The 9882-nt window shown below is 51.3% G+C and overlaps 7 non-coding genes across 7 annotated transcripts; all 7 read right to left on the reverse strand.

The window, feature by feature from the left end:
• Positions 1 to 453: 453 nt before the first annotated feature.
• LOC142598869 (small nucleolar RNA SNORD45) lies at positions 454 to 536 on the reverse strand. Its single transcript, XR_012832753.1, has one exon. It is a non-coding gene; the product is annotated as a small nucleolar RNA SNORD45 (small nucleolar RNA).
• Positions 537 to 1261: 725 nt separating this feature from the next.
• Positions 1262 to 1346, reverse strand: LOC142598862 (small nucleolar RNA SNORD45). Its single transcript, XR_012832747.1, has one exon. It is a non-coding gene; the product is annotated as a small nucleolar RNA SNORD45 (small nucleolar RNA).
• A 2079-nt stretch (positions 1347 to 3425) lies between these two features.
• LOC142598864 (small nucleolar RNA SNORD45) lies at positions 3426 to 3507 on the reverse strand. Its single transcript, XR_012832749.1, has one exon. It is a non-coding gene; the product is annotated as a small nucleolar RNA SNORD45 (small nucleolar RNA).
• Positions 3508 to 4236: 729 nt separating this feature from the next.
• On the reverse strand, positions 4237 to 4321 carry LOC142598865 (small nucleolar RNA SNORD45). The gene has a single exon (XR_012832750.1). It is a non-coding gene; the product is annotated as a small nucleolar RNA SNORD45 (small nucleolar RNA).
• Positions 4322 to 6410: 2089 nt separating this feature from the next.
• Positions 6411 to 6493, reverse strand: LOC142598870 (small nucleolar RNA SNORD45). Its single transcript, XR_012832754.1, has one exon. It is a non-coding gene; the product is annotated as a small nucleolar RNA SNORD45 (small nucleolar RNA).
• Positions 6494 to 7216: 723 nt separating this feature from the next.
• Positions 7217 to 7301, reverse strand: LOC142598863 (small nucleolar RNA SNORD45). Its single transcript, XR_012832748.1, has one exon. It is a non-coding gene; the product is annotated as a small nucleolar RNA SNORD45 (small nucleolar RNA).
• Positions 7302 to 9386: 2085 nt separating this feature from the next.
• Positions 9387 to 9469, reverse strand: LOC142598859 (small nucleolar RNA SNORD45). Its single transcript, XR_012832744.1, has one exon. It is a non-coding gene; the product is annotated as a small nucleolar RNA SNORD45 (small nucleolar RNA).
• Positions 9470 to 9882: the final 413 nt, after the last annotated feature.

The following is a 9882-nucleotide window of genomic DNA, read 5'->3' on the forward strand; positions in this document are numbered from 1 at the left end:
GCCGAGTGCCAAAGCTGCCACAACCTGAGCTGGCACTGCAAAGGGAATTCTCATATGCATCTCTCCTCTTGTTTACCTACGTCACCCGTAAGCATCACTTTCTTGATGCAGTCCTTACAACCCGCACGTTTACAGCACAGCAACAACAAGCACAGGCAACAGTGCCTCCCCCTCTTCTGGGGACACGAAAAGTAACTGCAGCTTCCCCCACCCCCCTCCAGACACAAGCAGTTATTGACACATTTCCCACCTCCTGGAACTGGAATCCACTTGTTGCTGTGGGCGATGTCTGGTAACCCACGCCAATAACACCCGTGGCTGCTAGCTGCGGTGGTGATCGACCCGAGCAAGCAAGCAGCAGTGCTGTCCCCAGATTCAGCACGTTCTCCCGTCACGGGAGCCACACAGCTGCACCCTCCTTGCCCATAAAGGGGCAACAGGAAGTTCGCTTCCCAGGTCTCAGAGTAACTCTAGAGCTAAGCTGATAGTCTTCAGGTTTATGCTCAGCTAATACATGCCAACATCCATCACCGACCCAGGGGAACGAACAGAGCAGCTCCCCTTTGTACATCACGGGGGACTGCTGGGCAAGAGAGGAGCAGCTGGGGAGCACGCACCAAACCAACCCCCCCCCCCCCACAAGGCACTGAGGGTTGTCGCTCTCAAGAAAAGCACGGCGGTGCTTTTGTAAGGCGTTACTCACTCGCGTCACCTTTCCTCGTCCGGGCGAAACTCCGGGAGAAACACGCGGCCCGTACGGCAACGTGCTCGGGGCATCAGGGTTTCCTAGCGCATCCTTTCGCAGCGTCGCACCGCACCGGGACAACCTTGGAGCTGTTACTCCTATAACGCAGGGAGTAGGGAATGAAATCAATACTCTTTCATGACAAGGAAAAATACATTAAAGTCATCCTCGACAACAGGCAACAAAACGCTCAAGCCCAGGTTTCACGCTGAACAACAAGAGCAATTAACTACAGAGTTCCTCGGCACTGTTGCCTTTGCCAGCCCACGGACAGTTTCCTCACTCGCTGACAAGTGCACGTTACAACTCCAGCCATCCGTGTGGTGACTGCGCGTGAAAGCAAACAACTCCTTTTCAGCTGGCGTGCAGTCAGATATACATCCCAAAAACCTCAACCAGTGTAACCTGCAGACAGCTGTGCAGTTGGGAACTGCCCTGGAGAGCTGCAGAGCTGTGGACCCTCAGAAATACTGGGGGAAATACTCAGAAATACAGTGGAAAGAAACTGGAGTTGCCTGGGTCTCAGCATAATTCTAGAGCTACAGTGGTGACAGACATCAGCTTTCGCTCAGGTAATACATGCCAACACTCGTCACTGACCCAAGAAGGCAACCTCCGCCCGCCCTACCCAAGGCTTTCAAAGGCGGCACGGTTTCTGCCCAAAGCAGGGTGCTACTTCATTTGTAACACCGCTGACAGATTTCTTCCTCGAGATGGGACGAGAGAGACATCACGCGAGCAACCACGCCGCTGTCGGCAAGCGCTGCAGCCTTCTTCTCTGTATTGTTTTTTCACCACCGTTTGCACGGGGAGGAAAATCAAAGACAGAACAGGTGGAGACAGCCTTGGTGAAAAAAGAAGATTCAGGCAACGTTCTTTTCTTGGCTGGGTGTCCTTTTTTTCTTTTTTTTCCTTTTTCCCCTCTTCAGGATAAGAGTACAGACCAAAGAAATAAAGAACACTTATACCCGTCTTTTCAGCATTTCAAGTTATACAGGGAAAAAAGCAATCTGAGGAAGACAACACAAGAACTGACTACTACAACCCTTCTTTTCTTTTGTCTAGGACACTAAAGCGTAGACACACGACACACGTATAATTCATACGTTCTGCATAACTATATCCTTTATATAAACACCACACAAGTATGCGATTATATATTGTAATATCGACTGTCATACACATCTCTGTGTGTAAGCATCTATGAAATCCAAACCTTTTCTCTTCCTCTGGCCAGGCGCAGCTTTCTCCTCAGCGTACCCCCTTGAGGAGAATTCATGAAAATCCACAAGCAGTTATCGACAAGACCCCACTACGACCCATACCTAAGCAGTATTTCGGGAGACTGCTACAAAATTCACAAAAAACGCAGACAAAAGCCACCAGTAAAAGCACACTGAAAGCACGACGCTCCCGAATCTGACAGTTCTCTTTAGGAGACGAATCCTAAAGTTTGGCCCATCAGATTATTGGGTGAATAAGGCACCAAAACCGTTCTTGCCATCCATATCCAACTGCACCCAGTTCCTAAGTCTGCAGTCCTCAAGATCAGGAATTGCAAGCGGTTGTTCCCATAGTGACCCTGTCACATTTACCCGGACGTGCTGGGGGTCGACACAAGATGAGGATCACGACCTGTGCCAGCACTTACCGCGCCACCTGCGCTGCCGTGGATCTGATGAACGCCAGAATTCCGCCTGCCGTCAGTCGGTGCAGCCGTCTTTCCCACGGGATCCATCGCTGTCTGCCCCCAGGAAACACCGCTCGTCCTCAAATACTCCCGACAGACCGCGCCCCGAAGCAGGGCATCATTTTTACTTCTGAATCGGGTAAGCACAGCATCGAAACAGAGCAAGGAAAATGCCTCAGTTAAGTTTTTTTCCATCCCTTTAACCGCTCAGGCACGTACTAACCGCTCAGCACGTACTAACCGCTCCTATGTATCGCACGCACGATGCGTGCCTGTACGTATGCCTGCGTACGTACGGGCACCCGTGCCGGTAGATACCTACAGCACTACGTTTCCTCCCCTCCCCGCCACCCCCCCCACCCCCCGTCTATTTTCTAGTCCAGGAGCATCAAGCTCAATGTCAAGTTGCACGCATACCAGTAGTAAAGCGCCAGTTCACTTCAGATCATCGGGCATTATCTTAGCAGCCAAACTAACACTCACATCGCCACCCCAAACCAGTCTCAGAAGTAACAGGACTAACGTTCCCCGAAACTTACTGCCGAGTGCCAAAGCTGCCACAACCTGAGCTGGCACTGCAAAGGGAATTCTCATATGCATCTCTCCTCTTGTTTACCTACGTCACCCGTAAGCATCACTTTCTTGATGCAGTCCTTACAACCCGCACGTTTACAGCACAGCAACAACAAGCACAGGCAACAGTGCCTCCCCCTCTTCTGGGGACACGAAAAGTAACTGCAGCTTCCCCACCCCCCTCCAGACACAAGCAGTTATTGACACATTTCCCACCTCCTGGAACTGGAATCCACTTGTTGCTTGGGCGATGTCTGGTAACCCACGCCAATAACACCCGTGGCTGCTAGCTGCGGTGGTGATCGACCCGAGCAAGCAAGCAGCAGTGCTGTCCCCAGATTCAGCACGTTCTCCCGTCACGGGAGCCACACAGCTGCACCCTCCTTGCCCATAAAGGGGCAACAGGAAGTTCGCTTCCAGGTCTCAGAGTAACTCTAGAGCTAAGCTGATAGTCTTCAGGTTTATGCTCAGCTAATACATGCAACATCCATCACCGACCCAGGGGAACGAACAGAGCAGCTCCCTTTGTACATCACGGGGGACTGCTGGGCAAGAGAGGAGCAGCTGGGGAGCACGCACCAAACCAACCCCACCCCTCCACAAGGCACTGAGGGTTGTCGCTCTCAAGAAAAGCACGGCGGTGCTTTTGTAAGGCGTTACTCACTCGGTCACCTTCCTCGTCCCGGGCGAAACTCCGGGAGAAACACGCGGCCCGTACGGCAACGTGCTCGGGGCATCAGGGTTTCCTAGCGCATCCTTTCGCAGCGTCGCACCGCACCGCACCGGGACAACCTTGGAGCTGGTTACTCCTATAACGCAGGGAGTAGGGAATGAAATCAATACTCTTCATGACAAGGAAAAATACATTAAAGTCATCCTCGACAACAGGCAACAAAACGCTCAAGCCCAGGTTTCACGCTGAACAACAAGAGCAATTAACTACAGAGTTCCTCGGACTGTTGCCTTTGCCAGCCCACGGACAGTTTCCTCACTCGCTGACAAGTGCACGTTACAACTCCAGCCATCCGTGTGTGTTGACTGCGTGCGTGAAAGCAAACAACTCCTTTCAGCTGGCGTGCAGTCAGATATACATCCCAAAAACCTCAACCAGTGTAACCTGCAGACAGCTGTGCAGTTGGGAACTGCCCTGGAGAGCTGCAGAGCTGTGGACCCTCAGAAATACTGGGGGAAATACTCAGAAATACAGTGGAAAGAAACTGGAGTTGCCTGGGTCTCAGCATAATTCTAGAGCTACAGTGGTGACAGACATCAGCTTTCGCTCAGGTAATACATGCCAACACTCGTCACTGAACCCAAGAAGGCAACCTCCGCCCACCCTACCCAAGGCTTTCAAAGGCGGCACGGTTTCTGCCCAAAGCAGGGTGCTACTTCATTTGTACACCGCTGACAGATTTCTTCCTCGAGATGGGACGAGAGAGACATCACGCGAGCAACCACGCCGCTGTCGGCAAGCGCTGCAGCCTTTTCTCTGTATTGTTTTTCACCACCGTTTGCACGGGGAGGAAAATCAAAGACAGAACAGGTGGAGACAGCCTTGGTGAAAAAAGAAGATTCAGGCAACGTTCTTTTCTTGGCTGGGTGTCCTTTTTTCTTTTTTTTCCTTTTTCCCCTTCAGGATAAGAGTACAGACCAAAGAAATAAAGAACACTTATACCCGTCTTTTCAGCATTTCAAGTTATACAGGGAAAAAGCAATCTGAGGAAGACAACACAAGAACTGACTACTACAACCCTTCTTTTCTTTTGTCTAGGACACTAAAGCGTAGACACACGACACACGTATAATTCATACGTTCTGCATAACTATATCCTTTATATAAACACCACACAAGTATGCGATTATATTTGTAATATCGACTGTCATACACATCTCTGTGTGTAAGCATCTATGAAATCCAAACCTTTTCTCTTCTCTGGCCAGGCGCAGCTTTCTCCTCAGCGTACCCCCTTGAGGAGAATTCATGAAATCCACAAGCAGTTTATCGACAAGACCCCACTACGACCCATACCTAAGCAGTATTTCGGGGAGACTGCTACAAAATTCACAAAAAACGCAGACAAAAGCCACCAGTAAAAGCACACTGAAAGCACGACGCTCCCGAATCTGACAGTTCTCTTTAGGAGACGAATCCTAAAGTTTGGCCCATCAGATTTTGGTGAATAAGGCACCAAAACCGTTCTTGCCATCCATATCCAACTGCACCAGTTCCTAAGTCTGCAGTCCTCAAGATCAGGAATTGCAAGCGGTTGTTCCCATAGTGACCCTGTCACATTTACCCCGACGTGCTGGGGGTCGACACAAGATGAGGATCACACCTGTGCCAGCACTACCGCGCCACCTGCGCTGCCGTGATCTGATGAACGCCAGAATTCCGCCTGCCGTCAGTCGGTGCAGCCGTCTTTCCCACGGGATCCATCGCTGTCTGCCCCCAGGAAACACCGCTCGTCCTCAAATACTCCCGACAGACCGCGCCCGTCGAAGCAGGGCATCATTTTTACTTCTGAATCGGGTAAGCACAGCATCGAAACAGAGCAAGGAAAAATGCCTCAGTTAAGTTTTTTCCATCCCTTTAACCGCTCAGCCACGTTACTAACGCTCAGCACGTACTAACCGCTCAGCACGTACTACCGCTTCCTATGTATCGCACGCACGATGCGTGCCTGTACGTATGCCTGCGTACGTACGGGCACCCGTCGCCGGTAGTAGATACCTACAGCATCTCTCGTTCCTCCCTCCCGCACCCCCCCCACCCCCCGTCTATTTTCTAGTCCAGGAGCATCAAGCTCAATGTCAAGTTGCACGCATACCAGTAGTAAAGCGCCAGTTCACTTCAGATCATCGGGCATTATCTTAGCAGCCAAACTAACACTCACATCGCCACCCCAACCAGTCTCAGAAGTAACAGGACTAACGTTCCCCGAAACTTACTGCCGAGTGCCAAAGCTGCCACAACCTGAGCTGGCACTGCAAAGGGAATTCTCATATGCATCTCTCCTCTTGTTTACCTACGTCACCCGTAAGCATCACTTTCTTGATGCAGTCCTTACAACCCGCACGTTTACAGCACAGCAACAACAAGCACAGGCAACAGTGCCTCCCCCTCTTCTGGGGACACGAAAAGTAACTGCAGCTTCCCCCACCCCCCTCCAGACACAAGCAGTTATTGACACATTTCCCACCTCCTGGAACTGGAATCCACTTGTTGCTGTGGGCGATGTCTGGTAACCCACGCCAATAACACCCGTGGCTGCTAGCTGCGGTGGTGATCGACCCGAGCAAGCAAGCAGCAGTGCTGTCCCCAGATTCAGCACGTTCTCCCGTCACGGGAGCCACACAGCTGCACCCTCCTTGCCCATAAAGGGCAACAGGAAGTTCGCTTCCCAGGTCTCAGAGTAACTCTAGAGCTAAGCTGATAGTCTTCAGGTTTATGCTCAGCTAATACATGCCAACATCCATCACCGACCCAGGGGAACGAACAGAGCAGCTCCCCTTTGTACATCACGGGGGACTGCTGGGCAAGAGAGGAGCAGCTGGGGCACGCACCAAACCAACCCACCCCTCCACAAGGCACTGAGGGTTGTCGCTCTCAAGAAAAGCACGGCGGTGCTTTTGTAAGGCGTTACTCACTCGTCACCTTTCCTCGTCCCGGGCGAAACTCCGGGAGAAAACGCGCGCCCGTACGGCAACGTGCTCGGGGCATCAGGGTTCCTAGCGCATCCTTTCGCAGCGTCGCACCGCACCGCACCGGGACAACCTTGGAGCTGTTACTCCTATAACGCAGGGAGTAGGAATGAAATCAATACTCTTTCATGACAAGGAAAAATACATTAAAGTCATCCTCGACAACAGGCAACAAAACGCTCAAGCCCAGGTTTCACGCTGAACAACAAGAGCAATTAACTACAGAGTTCCTCGGCACTGTTGCCTTTGCCAGCCCACGGACAGTTTCCTCACCTCGCTGACAAGTGCACGTTACAACTCCAGCCATCCGTGTGTTGACTGCGCGTGAAAGCAAACAACTCCTTTTCAGCTGGCGTGCAGTCAGATATACATCCCAAAAAACCTCAACAGTGTAACCTGCAGACAGCTGTGCAGTTGGGAACTGCCCTGGAGAGCGCAGAGCTGTGGACCCTCAGAAATACTGGGGGAAATACTCAGAAATACAGTGGAAAGAAACTGGAGTTGCCTGGGTCTCAGCATAATTCTAGAGCTACAGTGGTGACAGACATCAGCTTTCGCTCAGGTAATACATGCCAACACTCGTCACTGACCCAAGAAGGCAACCTCCGCCCACCCTACCAAGGCTTTCAAAGGCGCACGGTTTCTGCCCAAAGCAGGGTGCTACTTCATTTGTAAACACGCTGACAGATTTCTTCCTCGAGATGGGACGAGAGAGCATCACGCGAGCAACCACGCCGCTGTCGGCAAGCGCTGCAGCCTTCTTCTCTGTATTGTTTTTTCACCACCGTTTGCACGGGGAGGAAAATCAAAGACAGAACAGGTGGAGACAGCCCTTGGTGAAAAAGAAGATTCAGGCAACGTTCTTTTCTTGGCTGGGTGTCCTTTTTTTCTTTTTTTTCCTTTTTCCCCTCTTCAGGATAAGAGTACAGACCAAAGAAATAAGAACACTTATACCGTCTTTTCAGCATTTCAAGTTATACAGGGAAAAAAGCAATCTGAGGAAGACAACACAAGAACTGACTACTACAACCCTTCTTTTCTTTTGTCTAGGACACTAAAGCGTAGACACACGACACACACGTATAATTCATACGTTCTGCATAACTATATCCTTTATATAAACACCACACAAGTATGCGATTATATATTGTAATATCGACTGTCATACACATCTCTGTGTGTAAGCATCTATGAAATCCAAACCTTTTCTCTTCCTCTGGCCAGGCGCAGCTTTCCTCAGCGTACCCCTTGAGGAGAATTCATGAAATCCACAAGCAGTTATCGACAAGACCCACTACGACCCATACCTAAGCAGTATTTCGGGGAGACTGCTACAAAATTCACAAAAAACGCAGACAAAAGCCACCAGTAAAAGCACACTGAAAGCACGACGCTCCCGAATCTGACAGTTCTCTTTTAGGAGACGAATCCTAAAGTTTGGCCATCAGATTATTGGTGAATAAGGCACCAAAAAACCGTTCTTGCCATCCATATCCAACTGCACCCAGTTCCTAAGTCTGCAGTCCTCAAGATCAGGAATTGCAAGCGGTTGTTCCCATAGTGACCCTGTCACATTTACCCGGACGTGGCTGGGGGTCGACACAAGATGAGGATCACGACCTGTGCAGCACTTACCGCGCCACCTGCGCTGCAGTGATCTGATGAACGCCAGAATTCCGCCTGCCGTCAGTCGGTGCAGCCGTCTTTCCCACGGGATCCATCGCTGTCTGCCCACAGGAAACAACCGCTCGTCCTCAAATACTCCCGACAGACCGCGCCTCGAAGCAGGGCATCATTTTTACTTCTGAATCGGGTAAGCACAGCATCGAAACAGAGAAAAAAACAGGAAAATGCCTCAGTTAAGTTTTTTTCCATCCCTTAACCGCTCACAATACTAACCGCTCAGCACGTACTAACCGCTCAGCACGTAACTAACCGCTCCTATGTATCGCACGCACGATGCGTGCCTGTACGTATGCCTGCGTACGTACGGGCACCCATGCCGGTAGATACCTACAGCACTACGTTTCCTCCCTCCCCGCCACCCCCCCCACCCCCCGTCTATTTTCTAGTCCAGGAGCATCAAGCTCATGTCAAGTTGCACGCATACCAGTAGTAAAGCGCCAGTTCACTTCAGATCATCGGGCATTATCTTAGCAGCCAAACTAACACTCACATCGCACCCCAACCAGTCTCAGAAGTAACAGGACTAACGTTCCCCGAAACTTACTGCCGAGTGCCAAAGCTGCCACAACCTGAGCTGGCACTGCAAAGGGAATTCTCATATGCATCTCTCTTGTTTACCTACGTCACCGTAAGCATCACTTTCTTGATGCAGTCCTTACAACCCGCACGTTACAGCACAGCAACAACAAGCACAGGCAACAGTGCCTCCCCCTCTTCTGGGACACGAAAAGTAACTGCAGCTTCCCCCACCCCCCTCCAGACACAAGCAGTTATTGACACATTTCCCACCTCCTGGAACTGGAATCCACTTGTTGCTGTGGGCGATGTCTGGTAACCCACGCCAATAACACCCGTGGCTGCTAGCTGCGGTGGTGATCGACCCGAGCGCAAGCAGCAGTGCTGTCCCCAGATTCAGCACGTTCTCCCGTCACGGGAGCCACACAGCTGCACCCTCCTTGCCCATAAAGGGGCAACAGGAAGTTCGCTTCCCAGGTCTCAGAGTAACTCTAGAGCTAAGCTGATAGTCTTCAGGTTTATGCTCAGCTAATACATGCCAACATCCATCACCGACCCAGGGGAACGAACAGAGCAGCTCCCCTTTGTACATCACGGGGGACTGCTGGGCAAGAGAGGAGCAGCTGGGGAGCACGCACCAAACCAACCCCACCCCTCCACAAGGCACTGAGGGTTGTCGCTCTCAAGAAAAGCACGGCGGTGCTTTTGTAAGGCGTTACTCACTCGGTCACCTTTCCTCGTCCGGGCGAAACTCCGGGAGAAACACGCGGCCCGTACGGCAACGTGCTCGGGGCATCAGGGTTTCCTAGCGCATCCTTTCGCCAGCGTCGCACCGCAACCGCCACCGGACAACCTTGGAGCTGTTACTCCTATAACGCAGGGGTAGGGAATGAAATCATACTCTTTCATGACAAGGAAAAATACATTAAAGTCATCCTCGACAACAGGCAACAAACGCTCAAGCCCAGGT

Source organism: Balearica regulorum, chromosome 31, assembly GCF_011004875.1.
Source record: "Balearica regulorum gibbericeps isolate bBalReg1 chromosome 31, bBalReg1.pri, whole genome shotgun sequence".
Taxonomy (NCBI): domain Eukaryota; kingdom Metazoa; phylum Chordata; class Aves; order Gruiformes; family Gruidae; genus Balearica; species Balearica regulorum.